Here is a 25,033-nt window from a genome sequence, read left to right as displayed (position 1 = left end):
ATTCCAGATTCGCCATTTCATGAAGGCGATTAAGAGCAGGAACTGAACAATGGGATGGTCATGCTCGCGAAATGGACAGATTGTCAGCCGGCATGTATTACCGGGTTATGGGGAATCCACGGTACCGGTTTTCTTCGATGCTGCAATACTGTTCTTTTCGGGGATTCCCTGCATGACGGAAAGAATTTGCTTCGACACTCATTGTAAAGCTTTGTAATGGCCTCATATATCACCTTTTCCTACGCGTTATTGCGCACCTTACGTCGGTCGGAAATTTCGCATTTGCCGACAGCCATTAAATATTCTGCTACCTGTGAGATGCCCGTTTCGCGTCGAGCGGTAAATGTTCATCAATTCCCGTTCGTCTATCCAGTCACCCAACCCGCCCATCGCGCCGTCAGTCAAATCATCAACGCCGCAAAGCCTGAGTTACTGATGGAGGAGGTGCGTATTGTGAACTATTTACCAGCGTCAAACGCTGGGGTTAATAAATGCTTCCGGTCGACAGCAGGCGATGGCGGGAGGGTAACTTCATTAGCGGCGATAGACGCATTGAACATAAAATGATGAAACGCAATTGATATTACGAAGGTCGGCATTTGCCGGCGACCATAAGCCTAATGCCGTTGTTTGTTGTTAGACAACAGTTTATTTTGACCATAATGATACGATAACGCGTATTATAGAATCAGGTGCATTAAAAGCGTTGGTGCGTTACTCAACATGCCATTGATCACCTTCAGTCACGACTGGTGTTAAAGCGTTATGCTGTTGATGATACGCTTGTTAGTCTTTTGCTGGCGTTAACAAGCGTCGCCAGCCGGTTCGTTTGGAATGCCAGTCTCGTTATCGAAACGACATCTAAATTGCCAGTTTGAATTGACGTGATGATTTCACTTCATTGTTACCATTATTGATGAGTTATTCGATGGATCGCATTTTCTCGATATGGTTGTTCAGGTTCGCGCCGGCGATTCGGTTGTAATCCCCCGCTATGAAACGACCGCATGCCTTTCATCGACGCCGCACGCTCAGGTTGATACAGCCGTCGCCTTGTCCCGATTGATCGCTCTACGTCAACCTTCCCCGTAGCACTGGTTTCGGAACCTTCCGCCAGCCCGGACCAGTGACCCGCGTTGAACCCAGAGATGTTGCCGATGCAGTAATTGCCCCTTCCGGCGTACAAGACGCTGTAGCCGTTGAACGTGAGCTCAGCTCATCACCCAGCTGCCTGCAAACGGCCCATGCACAGTAAGCAACTCAAGTCAGAACCTTTCTTTATCTTGTCGAAATATGCGCTTCACCGGCCATCGATGCTCAGCACCTCGCCAATCTTGATGGTCGTTTCGATGATGCCTGACCTAATGCTCACACGGTCAGCTATCATTGCTGTCAGCCGCGATATTGAATGCCAGTCGAACTGACGGGCACGATGAGGTCATTCTCACCCAGGTTGGGGAATCGAACCAACAGCATTTGGTTCTATTCATCTTACCGATTTCGTTGGTGATGGTCACCGACTACCGCTCTCGACTTCTAGAGGCCTCTTAATCTCCGGAAAGGGTCTAGCTCTACCCATGACAGCATACATAAAATATAAAAGTAACATACTAAATACAATGGATGAAGGGAAGTTACGACGATCCAGATGGATGACCAGGGATGATAGTGCCCACTGAGATATAGCTCACCTTGGGTAATGAACCTGAAGAGCCCATCAATGACTTCTATGACGCTGGGAAGGTAGGCACAATGTCGAAAGCCGTAAGTAGACTATTCCAAGTTTACCCTCCACAGGAGCACGCCGCGATTGAAGGCTTACCCAGAGATCAATCTCGGAGAAACACAACAAGAGAACCGCCAGTTCACGTTTGCCAGTCGCTGGGGTTGGCATTATCCGTGATGAACTAGCCCCATAGATTAATGCTGATGCATGGCCCGTCTTCCTAAGGTCGCCCAAGATCTGCAACAACAGGCCGAACTCAACGATGGTTCCAACGTTACTAAACAACTGCTGGACACGCATAACAACAAGCCCCACCCGGGTCTGAATTTACCTTTGGCTGGACAAGGCCACGCAAACCATTCGTGGGCTTTCACCGGACACGGTTAAACTGACGTGCGATGCATGTACAATATCGCCTCGCGAAAAGACGCCAGGTAGATGACGAAATCTCTGAAAGCCACTCATCGGCGGAACGAGAAGCAACCTGGAAGAGGAAAGGTCGACCCGCTGGAAGCTGTCCTCTTCCGAGAACAGCTTTGGTCCCGCGTGCGGGGAACCATCGATCGAGTACCTACCAGGATTACGCTAGCTGACAGGATCCGAATCCTGTTCCGAGAGCAGGATCACCATCGCCAGGGTTCTGACGGTTTCATCATATCGACCTGGTCACCACTGACGGGTGGAGTACACCAACACCCAACCCCACCTGGTGGCGCCAGACTGGGTGAGTCGAAATCCCTCGTGGAGGCCCCCTCGCAGCATCGTCTTACATACAGAGCACGCCATAAAACGTCACTGGCTCATCAAACCGGCCATCGCCGCCGTACGGCTGTCGAAGGCTGGGCGAGTTTAAAATCAAACAGGCCAATCCCAGCGACCACCAGTGGTTTTACCATCGAGGTGTTCCGTTCTCAGCCACCCGGTGCGGTGGAAGGGCTGGGGTGGCCAAAACCGTACACCGCCACGGCCGGAGGGATGACCACGTTGAGGCTCACTGACCCAACTGCGGCCGCTATTTCGTTGTGTTCACCACTTGTTGAATCTCCGTTGGCCAGTCGCTCGGCCATGTGCAGTCCCAGGTCGAACAATTCCAGTCGACTTTCTGACCGCTTTTCCAACACGCTTTGGTATGATAACTCGCAGATCGACCGGTTCAGCAATAGCATCCCGGCATTAAGCAATTTAACCGTTTCTCGCGTCAGCAGGTCCCCACCGGTCAGAACGCCGCTGCTCCGCATCTAACAAAGCGCCCACGTACGCTCGAATCGAGTCGTTCAAGCGCTCGGTGCCGCAGTGAACCCTTCAACGGTCCAAATATATACACTTCTCCAATTGTCTTCAACGGGTTCGACCTGATGGTGAAAACCAACGCGTCGCCCAAATCCATTTATCATTCGCTACTCGACAGAGCAAATTGGCCGAAGTAAACCCTCGCTCAGTAGATCATCACTGGCTTTCATCGGTTTTGGCCCACTGTTTAGAGGTTGGAGAATCATGGAAGAATTACCCGAACTAAACATACGTCATAAAGTTACCACTGTATCTTTTCGTAATGCTTTTTACGGGAGAGTCCATCACCAAAATGGAATATCCAACCCGTGGTTCAATTCTCCCCAACTGTTTCTCGGATCGATCTCGACCACAAATCCGTTTGTAAGCTCAACATCGCGGCAGATTTTTTTATGCATCCTGTCCTGTGGGAAGCGGGGTTGATTTTGAGGATACTGACTCGTACACGAAACGAACAGACCTACTCAGCATCACGCCTATGTGTCGTCAATGCCGCCACACCCTGTAGCTAATTGCGAAGTTGAGTTAATTCGCCATAACCGGGTTGGTTGAACCAAGGACTGCCTTGACGTTCGCCACCAAAAGCCTATACCGCTCGAACACATCGATGAACTACCAACCCAGCCACGTCGACCACGATCTTCATGTTCGTGAAGTCTTTATATCTTAGGGAAACACCCCGGGTTTACATTTTAAAAAGCATATATCATGGTACATATACTTAATATGCAATGCGACACCGATAACGAGGGTGATCGCGATAACCGTTTAACGCCGCATCGACAACACGCCGGGTCAACTCAAGTCGCGACTCGCGACACACCTACCTGCCGTGAAAGTGGACCAACATCAACGACAAAGCAACAACAAACTGTTCTCACAGTGGCGCCCTCAAGCAACCACATACAACCGGTTGTGCTACAGCGCTGCTCGATAAGCGATGAAGTTCGACCTCGCGGAGAGCCGAACTCAAGATGAACGCTACAAACGGCACGGTCGTGTTAACCAACAACGAATAAACCCCTTGGCTGACATTATGAGGACATCACAGCCGACGAGATAAAACCCATTAACGACCGTCACGGTACGAAGTTAGCCCGACCTAGTCCACAACGTGAGCTGTGCATTCATCTCTGACAGTTGAGCACGATGGACAACATTCAGGCCTAACGCCGCTCAACGCTGCTGATAGCCGCATCGATGACGGAGTACAACCGTTTTCAGCGTATTTCACGAGAGGTTAACCTGGGGCAATCATCCTGGTTACTATCAGTGTTAGATATAAAGCATAATACTGTGGATACCACATTAACGCTTCACATAAAATGACTAGTAACAAGGCCAAGAAGGTTGAAGAGATGCACAATGTAAGGATCTCCGACCTCGGGGACACACGCAACTAAAAGACCCCGAGAAGAGGGTAGACCAGCCTTACAGCTTAAAAACAGTAGCTTACAAACGCTTGAACTGTAGAACCGGTAATACAGTCGATATTCCCCAGAGCGGCCTCACCGGTTTGACCTAGTCCAGATCGCCAGGCACTCCATCGTTCGGCGGCAAACTGTTCGGGACCTAGAAGATGTCGAGAGCAGCGACCACCGCCCAACAGTTGCATGCCCTTGTTCACCGACGATGACAAGTGGGTGTTGTTACCCTCCGAGTCGATCTGTTTCTCAACATTAGCTCGGCTACCTACGCGGTTCGCAGAGAACAAAGACAACTACCTAAACAAAGTCGCGAACAACGGAACCCTGTCGGTTTAATCAACGCTATACGAAGGTGTCATCAGCTTCCAGCATGGCACCCCACATGCTGTCGAAGCCAGGACGCAAAACGGGGTTGCAGGTGGTGTCTGAATTCGAAGGCGTGGTCATCGTGAGAGCTCACCGTGAACCCGGTCATCCAAGCTCACCTTAGTGAAACAATCGCGCCGGGGTCGAAGTCGTGAAGGGGATCAAACTCCGTGGGCCAAACAACCAGCATCACGCTTGCACTGTTTACGTGTGGGTAGCGACACCCACACCAGTCTGCAGGGTCAGACCATGGAAGACACGTATAATACCTACCAAGACTCACAACATACACCCCATGGGTGAAGTGCACCAACCATCAGAAAACAGTTGGAAACCACTTTGTAATAGTACACAGTCATCGCCCCAACACGCTTAGCGACCTAGGAGACACAGAGGGTTCTATTGGCCTGCCAGGGCGCTCTGTACGTCCCACGAAAAGACAACGTATAGGTTGAAAGTTCGGCAGACTCTAAGGAGCCTGATCAACGTGACCTCACCGCACCCAACTTCTTCAAAACGAACGTAGACATGTCAATGAAATTAGGAACAATGGCTCCCTTCACGTCTTTCATTCCATATGAGGGGTGACTTCACCATATCGCCCGGAACATGATAGCTTTCCTCATCTGTGGATTCAACAAGTGGCCGACTCACCCGGATGCCCCATCAGCGGCGATGGCACCAGGTGGCCCACAATAATCATAGAAGTCGCCCCGGAAGCGCTATTATGGGGCCGCAACTTTTACCTGGGGTGACAGCTATTGGGACTCCACATGAGGGCCAACACACGTTGCCGTATCGTCATAATAACTTGACAGGACCGTTCCCCTCAATCTATCCCCCTGTGGGTTAGACCAGAAGTTACCCATTGACCTTTTCCGTATCTTCCTATACGAATCTATGCCTTATAAGCCCTCAAGCAAGGCCTGATCGCCCATTGAATGAAGAATACCAAAAAATATCTTATAAGTTATAATATATGCACAGGATGCAATTAAAATCTTTTCCGTAGAGGAAGTACAAGACACTGGAGTAGACGGGTTCCCCGAGGCAGTTATGCCATGCCAATCCAGGAACAAGACCACGACAGACGGGCAGCTATAAAGTAGAAGCACTATGGGTCACCGTCGTGGATGGGGCTGATACCGCCTTGGCGACAACCAGCATGGGACCAGGGGAGGTAGGTTAGCCGTTACCAGCCAGTAAGTTAGGCATCGGCGGTTTGCTTTCCGTATCCCGCAGGTGACCAAAGCGTTGGAAGCTAACTTTACGAGACTGGTCCTTCCAAAGCTGAACACAGTAAGCGACCACATCTCCACCGCACTCACCGACAGTAAATTCTCCGAGGAGGAGTTTTGCCTATCCCTGAACTCACCAAATACCAATGAGATGAAGCAAAGATCCGGTCCAAGTCTCGTAATACCGCCGCGAAGACGAGAGAAAAAGCACACAGAACAAGGCACAACAAGCCCGGCAACACCTCAAAGAGCCCAGGCGATCTCAATAAACCGTTTCGTCGAGCAATAAACATGATGTAGGTGTTGGTCTGCGGCCAGTGGCCAGGAAGCTGATTGGGGATCAGCGGTATACCGGTAAATTCGACAAAGGCCTTTATCTGGCGAAAGCAAAAAATGATCTCGTACCCAACCGTATATAACATTGCCAGGTCAGAAATTCATATATATATCGGCAGGTCGAATCGTTATCATTAAATAATACCCTGCATGGCGATATGATGAGCAATAGTGTTGTAACACGCCGATTATGGTATGGACGTATTTCGAACGTAATGTTCGAAACTTCGTTCGAGATATAGGTCAGCTTCGCACGTATTGATGGCTCCATGAAATAACGAGTCATAGCTTCAGGATCGACTGTGCCTCATCTTCACCAGAAATTGTTTAATTTCATTGCCACCAGTTCAGTATCTGATTATGAGCCTTTATTTTCGCTTCGATCGGTCTTCGACGTTCGTAATTGTTGTTCTTTTGCGGGATAGACCAGTTTTCGTTATTTCGGTGAAGCCAGATTACGGCATCATCTTCAGAGAAGAAGACAGCCTTCGGTATCTTCAGGATGAGACCATTAATTAATGCCCGACTTCAACTCCTTATCGCCGACTGATGTGATACGCGGAACGTCATCGGCACTTATCATCAGGATAACCAGCAGGCATTGCAGGATCATTGTTTTCACATCGTCGAATTAAAGACCAGTCAGTCCATACCGAGTTTTGTCCTTTTCGGTTTCGTAACCCGACATGGTCAGAAGCCCACGTCTCCGTGATGTCAGTTAAAATAAACACCAATTTGCCATTACCAGCATCAGGTTTACCGGCTTTTGTTTGAGCGTTAATAATAAACACCGGCATCATATACAGTTACCGAACATTCAACATGTTGGTCGTTTTGCAACAGTCAATGCCCAGCAATTGCCTGCCAGTATTAAATGACAGGGCCGAGCAGCCACAACAGAATGCACGTTACTGCTTGGGGTCAAAGAAGATAATGTTTTCGCTGCGTTGATGCCATGGTATCACGATATGCTTAACAACCATTTCAATAGATACAATAGCAAGTCAATCACCTTTCTTCATTGGTAAATTTCGTAAATACAGTGGTAATGGTACTAAGTTCTTTCAAAGTAAAGCCATTAGTTCATTCGCTATGCACGCCATTTCTCATCGTTAGCTGCCGAATACTGGCAAACAGCGATTACTGGCTGATGCCGACATATTCTTCGGCGGTATTTCACTATTTCAAGAGCTTCAGCCCGCTTAAACAGAACGTTCCAACATTATTCATCTTTAATTAGACAGTTTTCGCGCTTGCCAGTTCTTCCGCATTATGTCTCGCGGGATGTTTTCAGCTGATGTTCACAACAGTTTGTGAGTGACATAGCTCATTGTATTCATATGTTCGCCTTCAAAAGCAAAACAGCACAATATCACTGTCAGATCGCTCTTCGCCAGCTTTTAACACCGTAGCGTCAGTTTAAACCACGATTGCTCGATCTTCACGACTTCAGCGTTAACAGATACCAGTTCGATATTCCAGCCGTTCCAGAAGCGGTCGCCTCGAGGCGCCGCTACGCGGCCAATATCATTATCATCCATTAACAGACCGATGTATTAAAGACGAAGGATGTTCACGCGATGAAATCAGCGTTAACGTTAAATAATGTTCTACGTTATTCTTCATTGTCAACACCGAGGACATATTCATCCTTCCTTCGCCGCGAAAGAATACGTCAGATCGTTAGTCATAATAAACGTCAGCCAGCCGGTCGTTCGTCGTTCGCGTTACTGAACAATCAGTAGAAATCGAAGATATCGAAAGGAAAACAGTCGGTCGATTTGCCGCGTTTATCATTGCGCCGAACCGTATCATGAATACCGCTTTGGGAAGTCGTACGCAATACGTCGGCGTTCGCCGCATTAACACGCACAATCAGTTGGTTGGTACGTTATCGTAACCGGCGTGATACGTTCGATTCGTACTAATACCCAGCAATAAATATCAACCCGAACACCAGTCCGCCGTTAGCCAGTTTTCTGGTATATGCGTAAAGCAACGATCAAACACTATGTATGTCCGTGTACAATGTAGAAGTTTCTACGCTTCATATTTTCGATTACCAAAAGACATTGTTCATCCAATATGGCGTTTTAACCACCGAAAGGTATCATTCACGCAGCATCAGGTGATTACGAATGAAAAGAAATATAAGCACCAATGGTGACTTATTCTTTCATCAGCATGGATTACTGAATCATTATCACCATTGGCTCATTGCCAAAAACGTAATATTCTGAAATTAATCAACGAGTCTTCAGAGAATGGCGTTCAGTTTTCAATACAACAAAAATGAAACACCAACGAAGCGATGCGGGATTGACCACCATGTCGGCCAGTATCGCCACAGGATATTGTTGATGTCAATAAATACCGTTCTTACATCGCAGCCGTGAATCAATAAAACCAGGCAGATATTGAAGAGAAAATAGCATTACAATCAATAGACCGCGACTTTGTGCGTCGATGCCTGTTAAACATACCTGTAGTAAATAATACCATCAATAAACATATTTAGCCCAGATTCGTTCTCAGTGATATTGCGTCCGGTATTTTCTCCGCGTACGATTGCTGATGGTCGTAATTCGGTAATTGTATTGTTTAATGGCGTTACGTTTGGGAAAACAATGTTACCTGTTCGGTTTCGATCTCGCGTCACCAATACGAATAAACAGTATCCTCTTTCATTTACAACACATTTGATGTTAACTTAAGAAACCATATATAAATATTGAATAACATCAATAATACTAATTAATGCCAGCCGTTTTTGTCGGAATAGAATTCATCATCAGTATCAAAAGCGGGAACGATAGGTAAAATCAACCGGAAGTGCTTCAAAATCGAAACGATAAAACACTTTTGCGAATCGCGAACGTCGACCCCTGACTTCAGCACTTGCGCAATCGGTTCTACGCACACCAGCACGTTCAATGGATTGATGAGTATACCAACGTTAAGTTCTTCATAAAGTCACCCAGCGATACAATAGTTATTAAAGTAGACGATCACCAATAGGACCATCACCGCATCCTTTCACGCCATGACGCAGCGTTTAAATCAATATACCACGCTTCAACAGGTGTTTAACGGTTACCGGGGGTCAACAATAAAATACCACGACAAACAAATATCTTCAAAGGTTAACTATCGACATATCCTTCGCGATTCCGAAATAGAGAGTTTCGAGATCGCATATGCTGATCATTAAAACGGATCCTGGTAACAGGCGATCTTCAGCTGGATTGTCAAACATGGGTTTTGATTTCGGTCTCTGGCGTCTCATCGATGAAAAACGCACTCGCGCGTATTCCCAGCGCCAACGGCTGCAGCCAACGTTATCGACGTCAATATTGTCAGCAAAGCTTCATGCCGGTCTTCGCGATTTTTAAATGAAGTTAATCCGCGAATATGCATTGCGCCACTTGCGACATTTAAGAAAGCCGCGTTAATGACGGCATCAGTCATCAAGCATAAACATTACCGTACAGCGTATTGGTAATATACAATGATGCTCATCGTTTCTATTAGCGCTCTGAATGATTAAGACAAAGTCTCTGTTTTAGGTCAGCATGAACTCACCATGACGGAATAGAACAAAGCCGATGGAATTCGCGACTTAGTTTTGTGATTTAATATGCGAAGAGATGTTGTTATGAATAAGAGATATTGGCTTCGTAGAGCGCATTTTTATTTCACCTGATAATTTCCGCGTAACACCACGCAATTCAGATGATTGGCGTTTGTTCGTGAAGGTTAGTTGGCCTTTATGTTCATTTGTCGCCGTTCTGCACAAGCGACATATTCGTTTCGCGCACAGAACAATATCAAAGCGATCTCTAATACCAGGACCGTAGACGATCTAGAGCCCGTAGTTCAGTCGCGGTTTGCTTCGCCGATGATTCATTTCGGCCCGGTATTCATGTTTGATGAATCAGTTGCGGGGATGCCACCAGCATCCGCGAGAACTTCAAGACACCGAAGCTGAAGCATGTCGTAAATACCAAATTGACAAAGATGAATGTGACTCTGTGCGCTGTATCGTCAGATAAAATAAATAATAAATACGCAACACCAAACCGGTTCTACCACTGTCTGGTATACGGTTCTGCGATCCGTTCAGACTCGAATCATAAACGAACACTTCGGTATTGAAGAAAGTGTTGCGCCATCAATGACGGCGCCGGTGATATCAGCGTTAATACAAAACTCACGGTTCGAGACGGCGCAATAAATTATCACCAAAGATTTCACCGTGAAATCGCCAACATCAGACTTCCGCGTTAATTCGCCGTAACGCGGTGTCGCCATACTTCGTCAACGCACTAACAACGGTACAACACGTTTATTTATGAGAACATCGCGGGCGCAGCAAATGAACGTACCGATCCGCTATCCGTCTTCAACGAAATAAAATTCAAAATCATTAACGAATGGTAAAACGATTAACACGGTAATTGGCAATCAATATTCTTCGTCGATCATCTGCGCCATCGAATCCTCGCGTTAAATAAATATGCAGTATCGAGCATGCCAATTGAAGTTACGGTAATGAGCTTCCGACGATTCGGTTTACCTTTCGTTCACAGTTTTTTAACCGACGTTCCGTTCGATCATCAGAATCAGCGTTCATGTTGTACTATTCGCCCACTTCAGCATTACATTGGTCAGCTATCCAAGGTTTTAATGACCACTGATGATCGCCTTTCGCGACTTTAATTCTCGTCGTTCGTTCCTCAGAATAGTCGCCTGATTTCGAATACGTAGCAAGAATGCCGTGATTGTTGTTTCTGGTTGTTGGTCATCAATTAAATATATCGTCACGAACAGCGCATTGAGCATTTCATCAATATACGAAAATTAACCACAATTGGTATCGACGATCGATAACCGTGCCTAAACGCCAGTTCGTGCTATAATGCGTCGTATCACGCCAACGGTTCAGCGTCGCATGTTCGCTCAGTGATTCCATTACGCGAGCGCCACAATCGATTGAAGCAATCAGTAATAACAGAAATGGGTTTACGAACGGTTTTGATCTCCGTAATGTCGATATCAGCTGTATCGTTATGCATACGATCCTTCTTCATAAATACAGCAACATAAAACATACCGTACGGTTAATGCACGAATTGTAACCGCTGGTTGACACCGATACTTACTTCAACGCCGTGCCAGTTCACAAGAAGAATAACAGACAAATTGTTTGAAGTTCAAAATATCCGATGAGCGTTCAGCAATTTTCTCCATAACACGCGTATCATCGGTTTCATCGATTGATTAAATTGTTACCCCGCATAACGATTTTCGATGGCTCTGCTTACATGATAGCCAGCTTGTAGCGGCAGTATCACCCAGTGAGAATCTAAACACAACCGCAAAACAGCCCCGCCATTGCCTTCGCTAAAGCCATTGCCTGCTACCAAATTTAATCCAAACGCATCAACCTACCGCACCGTCGCAAATGCCGCTTCCGTTGGGTACAATGCCATCTATTACCCGTTTTGGCGAGCAAACCAACGCCCAATACGGGCAATGCGTTTACTATGTCGAGAATGCAAAACCCGTCATCGAAGCCAAAATATCATTGTTTCAATTTTATTGCTCGCTATCAAAATACGAGAGACAATAAAATAATACAAGAATCAACCGAAGGTTGGTCTGTTCCTGGCCCAATACGACCCCAGTTACCAAATCATCCCTTCAGCAATTGCAACGTTCTAATAGAACAAAACGCCAAAAATTCCCACGTTTAAATCTCGGTAAAGCCATTATGAAAGTGAAGCGATATCAGCTATCAGGTTACAAGAAACTTTTTTAAATAATAACTGAATATTGCATGTATATTATAACCGAAGATATTGAATATTATTGCTCAGCAGGGTGATTCTTGCTTCAATTGCTTTCACATTTTGGTGCAATATACTTGCCTGCTTAAATGTTGTTGATGGAGACGGAAACTTGTAAATGCAGTTAATGGTCAATAATACTGGGGATAATATACTTCGTGAGCTCAACCGGTGCCGTCATGAATAAAAGAAGATGGATACTGCTGACCAAAAGAATTTTATTTCATTCTATTTATTGTTATTTTCTGACATACTCAGAACACGAAATACTCAACAAACAAATGCCTCAGTATTAAACGACATTAATTTGGCGAAATATTTGAAGTTGTTGCGTCTGCTCGACTTCCGAGTCGCTCAAATAAGTGGAAACCAGTATTCACATCATCGGGGACAGTGTTATTTGTTATCAATAGCCAACAAAGTAAAGGTGTTCTCTCACCACGATTCTCTCAAGACAAAAACAAAGCTTGGGACTGAAAGAAAATGGGAAAGAGACCATCAAATAAAAATAAAATCCTTTGTAGAAATTCAGGCAACAGATGATACCTCTGGTTGTAATTCAAATTGAGGCACGATGGGTCCAGATTGACATACGCATAGTAACAGGTCGCCACAATAATGTTCGAAACAGTCCACCGGTATCAACACTTCACTTCAGGACAATAGTTTCGCGGGGTCGCACAATTTTCCCAGTACCGACATGTTAGCTATCAATGTCAGGAGTCAATAAGGCATCAGTTCGCAAACAGTTCAAATTACCACAGAAATGCATCCTCTCGTTGCAGAATATTTGCTGGACATTTCGATTTCCACCGTTCAGCCGTTCGATGCCGCAGCAGCATCGCGCCAGTTCACCCTTTTGACCTGGCGATGGGTAACATCCGGACCATCTTGATGACGACCTTTCGCCTGTTTATCGATATTGCTATTTATCATTATTTGAATGCGCAAGACGCGAAAGTCGCCCAGTCGGTGAGCATCCAGAAGATCCGGTGCCGAGACACCGTCACATTTGGGTTAAAAATCTGGAGTCGAGTTACCAAAGCAGCGTTTCACCCTTTGAAAATTTATCATCACGGTTTCAACCGTTTGAAGCCACCAGGTTTGATGCGAAAGACGAAATAACAGTTGTCGCGCCAGTTGACGAATTTGTTGATACCGGTGATCCTTTTCCGCTGTGGATGCCGCAAGTAGCGTTTATCATAATCCCGTGACCCGATATCACCAGGCTGTTCGAACGTCAAATTCAAGAGAATAACATAGCCGCCCATTTTAATTTAAGAATGATTCTTCACATAAACGACAGATGGGCATACCGTTCATCATGCTCGACTCACTCCATACACCAGGCGCCCGGAATTATGTCTCTTTGAATAATAGACCAATAACAATATTCCTTTCATCCTTTCGACATCACGATTGGCAAGATACGATCTCACCAGCCCGGTTTGGTACTGGGTATCCCGGTTGCCGAAATATATCTTCCCGATGACCGAAGAAGTCGCAGTAGCGTTGGGGAGCTCATCGAGCCGACTAGTAAGATAATAAGCCGCAGGGCACCAGATGATGCGTTGTGATCACCTTAATTCGTAAAACAAAAGCCAATAAGCGTCATTTATATAAGCTTCATAAAGATCGTCGAGTTAAATTTATCAGAGTTCAGATTGCAGAGGGATTCCTTTTGGGAGGCAGTGTTTAGTTTGGAACACAATAAGGTGAGTGACCAGACAGAGTTGATACAGGTATCGGTCGCGCCGATTTCATCGAGTAATATTCCTTTACGAATGAAGCTCGACAAAACATTGGAAAATCGCGCCAGCACTAAAGCGTAGGCGGTCATGTTCCATAGTTTGCAGGTCATAGTGATGCCGACTAACTGGTGATTTCAACAGTCGCGCTTCAACATCAGCACGTAGAAGCATATCTGTCAGAGTTTCATCTTCGTACATAATAACCCGGTCATCACTGATCAGACATGATGAATGTTCCATCGCAATTAACGTCGTCGATATCGTTGTTCGTCCCGATTCATTTCACCACGTTATTATGAATCTCGTTAACCGTAAGAAAATGTATTGTCGTTTACAATATTCCATGCAAAGACATAGGCATTTGAAGAAGAATTTTATACATCGTCGCTTTCAAAAGAATATTAGAATATTTCGGCATTATAAATAATGAGTCCACCACGCTTCAGGATATACATTCGAATACGCGATACAATCTTCTTTTGCAGTTTTAAGAAGTTAAATTGTCTTTCTCATTCTCGAAAGAGTATTTATGAATAACAAGTAATTGCTGTCTTTCTACTTAGAAGTCGACAGAATCTAACAAAATTATGGTCAATCAACAAAGCATAGCCAGTCAAAATGATACTTTAGGGCAGGGTGTAAGACCCGCGTTATTTGGTGATTACGTCAACAAAATAACAACGCCTTATACCTTATTTTCAAGTTCGATATTACTATTTTAAATTTGAAAGACATTATGTTGAAACAACGGTTTACAGTCTTCTTTCAATAGTACTCACGATAACGATCATGATAATATCAGTTTCATTTTTGGCATTCACTTTTCATCCTCAGAATATTGTTCAAGTTGAAGTTAAATGGAGAATTGTTGTTCGATTCCGTCTGGCTCAGCTTGATTATTGCGAATAATGGATGTTCGATTTCTTTGAAATAATGTAAATGACGTTGATGGATTCAATAAATTTCTTTTTATGTTCAAGTTTGAATATTCGAAATATATACATTAAAAGAAATTGGGGAACAATATTATTAGATTCGAATGTGGTGGAGCCATTGTATGTCGACAAAGGCTCTGATTTCACAAAAGCAAGTCCTGAAGGAGTAAACTATTTTACGATTTCAAACAATCGGAAGCCACACCCTTGTCGATCGCCTCTCCACAGTAGATACCTCATGTCTCAGGCTCCATTAAAGGATGATATTTTGTTTTAATAATTATGTGTATATATTTTTTTCAGACCCGACTTAGACGAGGCAGAGGTAGTTTCCTCTATGAAAACTCAAGGCCAATAATGAGACAGAGCCGCTTAATCCAACAAAGAAGAAAGATGGTGGTCACAAGACTGCATTTGGACAATGTGGCAACAAAACCGTCCCTGGTCTGTGTACTCAGAAGCTGATGACAAAAAGAAGGGAACGATGTTTTGTCTATTATGTTCTAAGTGGGAACACCATGGGCAGAAATGGACTCTAATGTCGACCAAACACAGATTGGGTGGAGCCGGCAAAGGAGCTTGACACCAGTTCGTTCACCACCCCTCCACCATTTTGAAAACCTGCCTCCCAACTTGGAAACTTTAATCCAAACATTGGTCAATTACTGTCCATTCATGTAACTGTGATTGTCAACTTCTGAAGTTGAAAGAGTGTTCTCAAAAGTGAAACTGATTGTGACAGATCATAGAAACAGACTCAGTGTTAAAAATTGCAACAGACTTCTCATGATTAGCCTGAATGCATCATCAGTCAGGTGACATTGACTTGGTAAGAAAAGTTGTGTAACAAATGCTTGGTAAGAAAGAAAAGAAGACTGTAAATTGTTGTTTGCGTGTTTTGTGAAATTGTAAAACAAATGTGATAACAGATTAATGCCTTGAAATGTTTTTTTTCAAATTTGATCTTAAAATGCAAAATGAGAAGAGTAACTAAAATGAACTTTTAGAAATAAAATTATAAGAGCATTTGACTTCATATACATTTTGTTATTGCTATTTTTTCAATAATCCTCACCAAAATGCCCTTTAGATTATGAAGTGCCCTTTTTTTAAAGTTACCCTGCCCTTTCTGGAATCCTAGGGGAACACTAAAGACATTAAGGTACATTAACAACGGCTATAACGATCTCTTAATTGACCACCAATTTTTGTCTGTTGTAGCCATAGTTCGTTGTGTGAATTTCTGACGTTATAAGCAAGTTCGTTAGGAATATAGTTTACAGTATACTTCCGTTGTTGCTGTGCTGATTCTCAAATACTCTTTCAGAGGATAAGGTCAGGAAGATATGATCCTTGAGCCTCGAGATAAAGAAACCTGCTACATTTAAAACAAATGTGATGATGATAGTGAATCTTAGAAACTTTTTAAAGAGGCCATCACGCGAGTATTTCTTGAATAGTAAATATCCTGAAGCGTGATTAAATCTGTTTTTCAAGAGACCTCGTGTACACTGTGTTTATTTATAATACCAATACCATCAAGAGAAATAAGATAAACCATTTGTCATATCAAATGTCATTCTAATATTCTTTTAGAAAAGCTGTTCTCATATCTCACAAACATCAGCTGAACATATATTATTATTTTGTCATATAAAATGTCATTCCAAAAATTCTTTCTTAGAAAAGCTGTAACATCACTTACACTTACCAACTGACGCATGTCTCTGCGCTTATCCATCGAGAGTGTCATTATAGGCTATATTAATTACATTTTGCTGTTAGATTCTTTGAATTGCAGTTCATACCTGTATTGTTAATAACGAGACGAGATAACTCACCTTTGCTCATTTATTTACATATAAATAACGGGCAAGTAAGAATGGATAAGAATACAAATCAGGATGTAAACTTTTATGGATGAACAACTACTATTCATTGTTCATTCATACAGCTTGTCCTTATCTGACCTCGAACTTCTAGAAATGCCACTCAAAGAACTGTAAAATATAATTTGAATAGTTCAAAAAATAGAGTGAGTGAGTCAGTTAATATTTAGCGTCACATCGGCAATAATGCAGCCATAATGCGACGAGATCAATTAATTATCAGTAAAGAAGTTCAAATTGAGAACCCTGATATTGAAAATTACCAAGTTTATTGAGATAATACTCTCCTTTCAGGTTTTGGTATTTTGCTGCTCCAGTATGTTGCTGAAAGCAGCGATTTTAGTGAGAGAATTTACACAAAGGGCTATGGATTATTTATTCTCAAATGGGAAACATTAATTATCAACTCTGAGTGGAAACTAGATTGTACTTCCTCTACATTAAGGAAACTCTCAGCATCGAGAAATACCCTAACTAATATTGATGTTAAGTAAAGCACAGTCCCAGGTTCCTTCTACTTGACTGTGTTAGAAATCTGGGAGTTATCCCGGACAATGACTCCGTCAATGGATCAGCACATCACTAAGGACCCGTAGAGCTCACTCACTCATAACTTTGAAAATTAATTTGCATCCTGCGGCACCTGCCACCTACTGATAATGCCCATATGTTTGTCAGGGAGTTTAGTGCTATCCAAGCTGGACCACTCAAAATAGGCCTTATGTAATATCACCAATGAACAAATGTCCAGCTCTTCATCCATTCAATTCTGCTGCCTATGATAGTTACTCGATCAAAGAAATCTGTGCACATCACGCTCCATACTGATGAAACTGACTGTCACAATTGTTGATGCACGTGTTCAGTATAAAGTGCTTGCACCTGGCTTTATCAGTGTTATCGCCAATCAGCACCTTCCCATCTGTCTGAACTCACCCAATCTACCACCCATCTAGAGTCCTCCTGATCTGCCCAATCATCATCTCTCTGTTCCAAACCCACGTCTGAGACGATTTGGTCAGAGATCATTTACTTTATAATGCCTCCACTCTCAAATAAACTCCCTAGATTATCTTGTGCTGAATCTCTACCTGCAAATGTTCAACGTTATCAGTCTCAAAACATTTCACTTCACTCAGTTCCCATAGGATCCCCTAACTACTTCTAGCCGTGATCTCTAACCCTCGTGATGTCAGAATCTCTTGCATGTAGGGCTACAAGGAGCATACACTTCGAAATCTGGATTTCATGCATTATAAATGCAATTCTTATTATTATTTCGTTTTACAGATTAAAACTGTATGCAGCAGGGTCTGGGTGATCCTGGTACAGCCAGGCTGGTAAGGCTCTCATCATCAGCCTAGGGCCCTTGCCCCCACACGCAGCTCCAGACAGCGAATGGGACTCTCCCAGGAAACGCTGCCTTAGTCAGAACTCAATTCAAGAAACTTCCTGGAGAATAAGTGCGTGAAGGTTCTCCAACACTGCAGCCCTCTGCATTACCCATGCAGTGTTGGAAGGGCTGCATTCCTGGAAGGTGGAGAACCTGCACCTCCTTCACCCAGCCTAAGAGATCAGGAGGTACCACAAACCAAGGGCAATGGAGAACAATGGGGATCCTGACGACAGTGTACTTAAGATGTTTAGACATTTCAGCAAGTGAGGTCCAAGACATTTATCATGCTTTTCCTTAATCTTGCCAATCACATTGGTGTCAAAGGGACAGTAAAATTCAATGATATAAATAAATTCATTGGCTTTATCAAAAAGGACAAGATCAGGGTTTGTTAGCTGGAAAATTCTTCTGAAGGCTATATACATGGGCCTATTCCAGAGAAGTTTGAAAGCATACCTTTCTCCATGACGCCCTGGACATGTTCAGGGTCGTACCAGTGATGGACCTCGAGTCAAAGCCACAGGTGGCTGTCGGAGACGGGTAGTAAACAACGAGCCATGCCATCATGTCGTTTAAGATATGCTGTTTGTGCCAAGGAAGGGCGTCCACTGGACAAGGTGTTGGACAGTCTCTGTAAATTCATTGCAAAGTCGATATTTCATGTTAATATTCTCTTTAAGAATCACATTTAGGGCGATTATGAATGGGAAGTGACTGGTCCTGAGCAGCAAAAAGGAAGCCCCTAGTTTCACATTTAAGACCAGCTGATTTCATCCAGGCGTGAAGGAGTCGGTGGGATTGCTATTCTTGTTCAAGGTCAATTGCATGTACAATATCGATGCAAATGGCTTCTCAGAAAGCTTCTCCACAAAAGACCGACTCTAAGTAAGACTTCTTGGTAAAGGCCTTCACCTGGTTTTAATTCCAGTATCGCTGTACCTTTCCAGCAGTACATTGCTAATTCAGCAAAGTCGACCCCAAATTTCAGATTCTGTCCAACAACCTTGGCAGAATGCTTAAAATAGCTGTGGAATTCCTTTGCTTTCTTACTCAAGTGAGTCTCACATGCATCACTAGAGGAACATTCGATAAATAAATATGCAGTAAAAGTACAATAATAAAAATTCTGTCATGAAGAGCAATCCACATTAATCAAACCTGACCACCAGAATTGATTTCTCACATATATAAACGGTTAAGAGAGGAACGAAGGTAGTTGGGCTCTGTTATCAGACATGATCCTTCACTGTGGTTAAGGGTCAAGACTTGGATGTCTTGTTTCGTCCAGTCAACCACCACTCCAAAGGAATAGAAAGAACTAAGTACCAGCAAAGTATTGGTGGCTTTGACCTTGTTACGAGACATTTGGGGCCCTGAGCTCCCAGATTTTCTTTTAAACGAGATTTGTTCTCGGCCTGAAGTTTTTCTCTTTTGAATTCTGGGCATTCTTGGAGATTGTCTCTGAACTTGAATTCCAAGATAGGTGTAGGTCTGATCTTCCACACAAAGATGCTCAATAACTCCTCCCTTTTGTGTAACTCTGACTCGACCCATCATTAACTTCACCTTGCCACGTTTCCAAATGAAGAGTATTACATTTGTCGAGTCCAAATGTCATGCCAATATCATTAGAAAAGGACTCTCGGACAAGGAGAACCTGCTCTTTCAAATTGGAATCTTCCTTGGCAAGGGAGCTCGATGTCATCCATGTAAAGGAGATGAGTAAGAGGTGTTAGGGATCTGTCCTGAGGAGGTCCGATGAAGCTTACCTCCCTCCGTTGAGCAGAAGCACTCAAAGGATTTAGGAGACAAACAAAAAGCAAAGGGACTAAAGGAGTCCCCTGAAAATTCCCCTCTGATTGGAATAACAGATTCCGAAGTCTGCACCTGCCCTTTGCGAGTACATCTCAGTTGTGTCGACCAGCAACTTCATTAAAGACTTGAGTAAATCAAGTAGTCGCCTGTGGGATGTCAAATACAATGAAGAGATCTTCAGAATTCCATTCTGTGAGGAATAGAGTCGTATATGCTTTTTTGTAGGTCAATCCAGTACATGGAGGAGAGGTTGCAGGATATGCTTTAGCCTCTTTCAAAAATCATTTTTTTGCATTAAGAAGTTGATCCTGCAGCCTAACATCCTTCTTCGCCCCTCTGCTCTCTGTAAATTATATCATTGGGAAGAGCAGTAAGATGATTAATGAGATTTGTTAAACACCCCAGAATATTTTGTATTGTGTATTCAAACATGTTATAGGGCGGAACTTTTGGGATCAGTCAAGTCTCTTCTTGGGAAGGGAGTATTGTAGCGACCTTTGCAGAACCATGGAGGAACATCACCTGTGTCCACAAGAGAATTGAAACAGTGAAGTAATGGTGTTTGAACACAGGGGAACACAGTTTCCAATACCGGTTTCTGAAATGCCATCAGGCCCTGGAGCTGTATTAGATTTGACTTTTGATGACACTTTTCAGGCAATCTGGTGAGATGTAACAGACAAACGACCTATTTACTTTCTCATGCATTGTGCATGGTCATAATCACGGACCCATGGTGTCAAGGTTACAGTCGCCGGGTATAGACCACAACTGTTTCCAGAACCTTTCATTGGCATCCATGGAAGGCCGTTTATCATGCTCACCATCACCCTTTGTTTTCAGTTGCCTGTAGAAGTGTTTTTCATTGTTTCTAAAAAGTTTATTTTGCTCTGATGAATTCATAATTCTTTTCCCATTTTTTCTTCTTTCAGTCCAAACTTTTATTTCTTCTTAAGGGAATCGACAATTTGAAGAAGCACCTCCTTTCTTTGTTGTCTCTTGTACCGCAATTTTAATTGTTCCAAATTGTCTTTGCCGTTTTGACATTGGACTCCTGATGATCTTAGTTTCAGGCACAGCTCTATCCAGGAAATGTATTTTCTAGTTCGTTACTTTACTTGAAACCGGTTTTTCTTGGTGTATTGTTCTTAGTAATAGCTGTTTTTTTTCTTTGGGAAACTGTGTGAATTTCCAAGGTTCGAGCGGCAGCATAGACACAACAATTAACTTCATGTAATGAACAGTCCGATGAATGTTTCATAGATATAATGTCATTTAATAAATTAATTTCATGTTTGGGAAAAGATACATTTGTTTGTTGAATTGGCCTCCGTGTTTCTAAAGGTATGTCAAATATTTCATCATAAATAGAATGAAATAAAATATACACAGGGTTTTCGGAAAGATCTGCAACTGAAGAAGAGGAAGAGGGAGCATCCGAAATTTCAACCAATTGGCTTGTATGCCGGAAGAGTTTCCATCAGCAAGAGGAAAGAGGCTGACACACGGACGTCCATTAGAAGTTTTAGTCTGGCTGCCACTTGAGCATTCTGTTCATACAGTTGTTCCTGGACGGGCACCAGTTGTGGGCTTGAACTGGCTCACGGGGCATGATATTTTTAAGCCGCTTGAATTGATCTCGAAGATTTTGGCTCCGTCAGGTAAGCATACATGGGCATGGCATTGTCCTTTTATTATTATTATTATTATTAACTGTATTTACAAGTTTCCGTCCAGTTCAAAACAACAACATTTAAGTAATATTTTGTACGGAATATTATATTTACTTTATCAAATTGTTAAAATGTGTGAAACAGTTTTGAAGTATTTAAAGCTGCGTAGTGTTTTGATCATATCTTTAAATGAAAGAAACAAAATTGAATTTGTGTGAATCAGTTTACATATGATCCCTCACCTTGGGCAATAACAACAATAATACGATTGTTTATGTGCCTACCTCGCCATGTGCATCGGCAAATATTCAGTTGATGTAAAATGTATTGGTCTTTGACCCAAAAAAAGTTTCTTTGTCTTGTCTGTTAATTGTATCGCTAAAGGCTGCAACCATGGTAAACTTACCAGTGATTTTTAAACGTAGAATCTTTGTGATTTTAATTCTATTAAATTTGACCACAGTCGCTGACTGCTGAAGGGATGGATTTAAATCCAACTAGGGTCCATGTAGGTAGAAAAAGGTACTGTAAGACCCTTAGTATGGTGGTGATCAACCTTCGGTTGTTGGTGATCTATAGCCCGCTCTTTATATTGTACCATTGTCTCTCGTGATATATTTTTTATGATAGCGAACCAGTTTTAAATTAAGAGCTGTGGATATTTTAGTAGTTTTACCGTCCTATCCGATGACAGGTTTTACGTAGTACATGTATTGAATTTGAATATTGCTATAAACCGTTCTCGACACGATATGGCTGCAATATTGTTACGATGTGATGTTGCGTTTTAACTCACCAATCACTCACTTTAGATATCGTCTCGCACGTAAACCTAACAAACAACGTGTACGACAATGTATTATTTTGTCTATTTTGATTATTATTATTGTCACATTTGGGTCAATTGTACCAAAACAATAAGCTAATTAACACTTCTGAAAAACTTAATCATGACGCACTTAGAACTATTTGCAGTGCTGTTCGTCCCTCCTATGGTATTACCACTACAAGCCACAATTTCGAGACCTTCAAAACTATCGCTTGTAAAAGTATAAATTATGCCAAGTCATTTCTCAACGATGCAGTACAATCTCAGGAACTCCTTTTGGCTCGATCACAGAAAATTCGACTACCTTGGAGGGGCGGTGGGGTAGCCTAATGGTTAAAAGGTTGGCTCTGTCACGCTGAAGACCTGCTCTGAATCCCCACATGGGTACAATGTGTGAAGCCCATTTCTGCGTCCCCCGCCGTGATGTTGCTGGAAAATTGCTGGGCGTAAACCAAACTCAGTCAGTCAGACTACCTTGGATATTTTAAGACAATAAATTAATTTGTCTGATAATGATATGAACGATTTATTCAAATCCCTTCTTGTGAATCCAATTCACTATTTCTTTTCAAGCGTTAATTACGCATGAGAGAGATAAATTATATCAGTAGACACTGGGGTGAGATTCTAGTTATCAAGAAAAAAATCACCTCTTCATTAGTTCTCTTCTCGCTATTTTAATTTTGTCGATGTTACTGTGCTGTACTTTCTGGTTTCTTACTATGATCCACATTAGCCGTACAGTGTTTTATATTGAATCATCACTGTAACTAAGCTGCTCTGGGGTGGCCTAGTGGTTAAAGTAAGGTGATTTCTACCGGGGACCACGTCACAAATACATGCAAAGTCAAGTGAACAAACATGGGGACCTAACGTACACGTCAGAATGGGAAATTGCATCAGACACAATTCTGGTCTCTGGGGCATCTGGGCGGTAAGTAGCCTGGAGGTCAAAAGCGTTCGCTGTCACGCCAAAGACCCAGGTCTGATTCCCTCACATAGGTACAATATTCTAAACCCATTTCTGGTGTCCACCGTTAGGATATTACTCGAGGTATTACAATCGGTGTAAAAACGTATCTCACTCTCACTCACTCACTTCACTTTCTCACTTTGATCTACCCAGTAATTACAACAATATGGAATCAACGTCAGTCTTGTTGGAAAATCTAAGTACTTCAGTTTATTGTGTGGGTCAAACTATATGTTTCTTTTATGCAGCATTTCGCTTGAAATAGAATAAGAGAGATAGTGACCGTTGAAAAACGTAATGTGCATTGCAATCTTCAGTAGGAAATGTTCACGCATAAATATACCATTAAAGAGACCGGGATACGTTAAAAGATATGTTCAGACTATCGTACGTTTCAAGATAAAGACATATTTACAGTTATCTAGATCAATTAAATCGATGAAATTGTGGATATGTTCTTGATAATCTCTGAGATAAACATAACAAATTTGAGTATAAAATGAAGAGTAGAATAAACAGCAGTTCCAGAACGAAGAATGCGTGCAGGCATGTTTTGATGTTTTCGTATAATTGGATGAAATATGAAATAATCATGTTCCCTGCTACGGCTGTGCATCATGTTGTCCCCAGTGGACGCTGTTACATCTGTGAAATATTGTAGTAAAATAAACGAGATCATCAACAAACACGAGGAGGAAAAACTTTCCAATGGTTGGTGTGAGCATGTGCGGTCTCAAATGTGCGACCAGAGGCTACTGTTGGAGCATCGGATATGATGTAGTCACCTTCATGTGTCATGTGCTGAAGCTGAGACTCTGACAATAGAGAAGAATGTGGACAATTAACTTTCATACCAAAGCCAAACCAAACTGTGGGCAACTTTGTTATGGCGTCCCAAACAAAAGAAGTCAGTATCACACATCAGTCTATTATGCCTTCTATTACTTTTTTTTGTATTCAGAATCAAGCTGGCCCTGTTCATCTGAGACTCTGTCGAGATTAGGAGATGCGTGGAGGCTCGTTCTGGAAGAGGTGTATGTGTCAAAGGTAATTACTGACATCATATCTTCCAAAAATATACCAAATAATAAGCTAATATATCTCCAACTTTACCTGAGCAAAGACATTTCTTCCCAAACTCTGAATGGAACCCAGGAAATGGTCTGAAAAACGCAACCTGATCTCGGAGCTGGTACGGTGTTCTCCATGTTTTTTCATGCAACTTCATGCCCCACGTGCTGTCTACAAGGATCAGCCCTATAAAATGCACCCCCAAACCTGGTTGAAAACATTCACATTACAACGCGTCAGCAGGATGCCCTTCTCAATACGACAGCCTCAGAGGAATCAGGCGCTAGAAGACTTGAAGCTGGCCACACTGCACAAGCCGTCGCCAATCACTCCAGGTCAACGTTTTGATCATCTACAGGTTGCTGCAACGCCATGGCGTGTGACAGCATGTACATAATCCCTTGATGCAGGCATCTGAAACAGCACGCCAGACAGTGGGAACACACGGGAGACCAAGCAGTACTGATAC

General features: G+C 43.0%; 1 long non-coding RNA gene across 1 annotated transcript; it reads right to left on the bottom strand.

Moving 5' to 3' along the window:
• Positions 1-1,349: 1,349 nt before the first annotated feature.
• LOC124271181 lies at positions 1,350-25,033 on the bottom strand. Its single transcript, XR_006896965.1, has 3 exons — positions 24,934-25,033; positions 5,831-5,836; positions 1,350-1,361 (listed from the first exon to the last, which is right to left on the bottom strand). It is a non-coding gene; the product is annotated as an uncharacterized LOC124271181 (long non-coding RNA).

Source organism: Haliotis rubra, unplaced genomic scaffold (genome assembly GCF_003918875.1).
Source record: "Haliotis rubra isolate DU_JTF1 unplaced genomic scaffold, ASM391887v1 Scf1581, whole genome shotgun sequence".
Taxonomy (NCBI): domain Eukaryota; kingdom Metazoa; phylum Mollusca; class Gastropoda; order Lepetellida; family Haliotidae; genus Haliotis; species Haliotis rubra.
The sequence above is the reverse complement of the archived record's forward strand: the minus strand, read 5'-3'. Positions and strand labels throughout refer to the sequence as shown.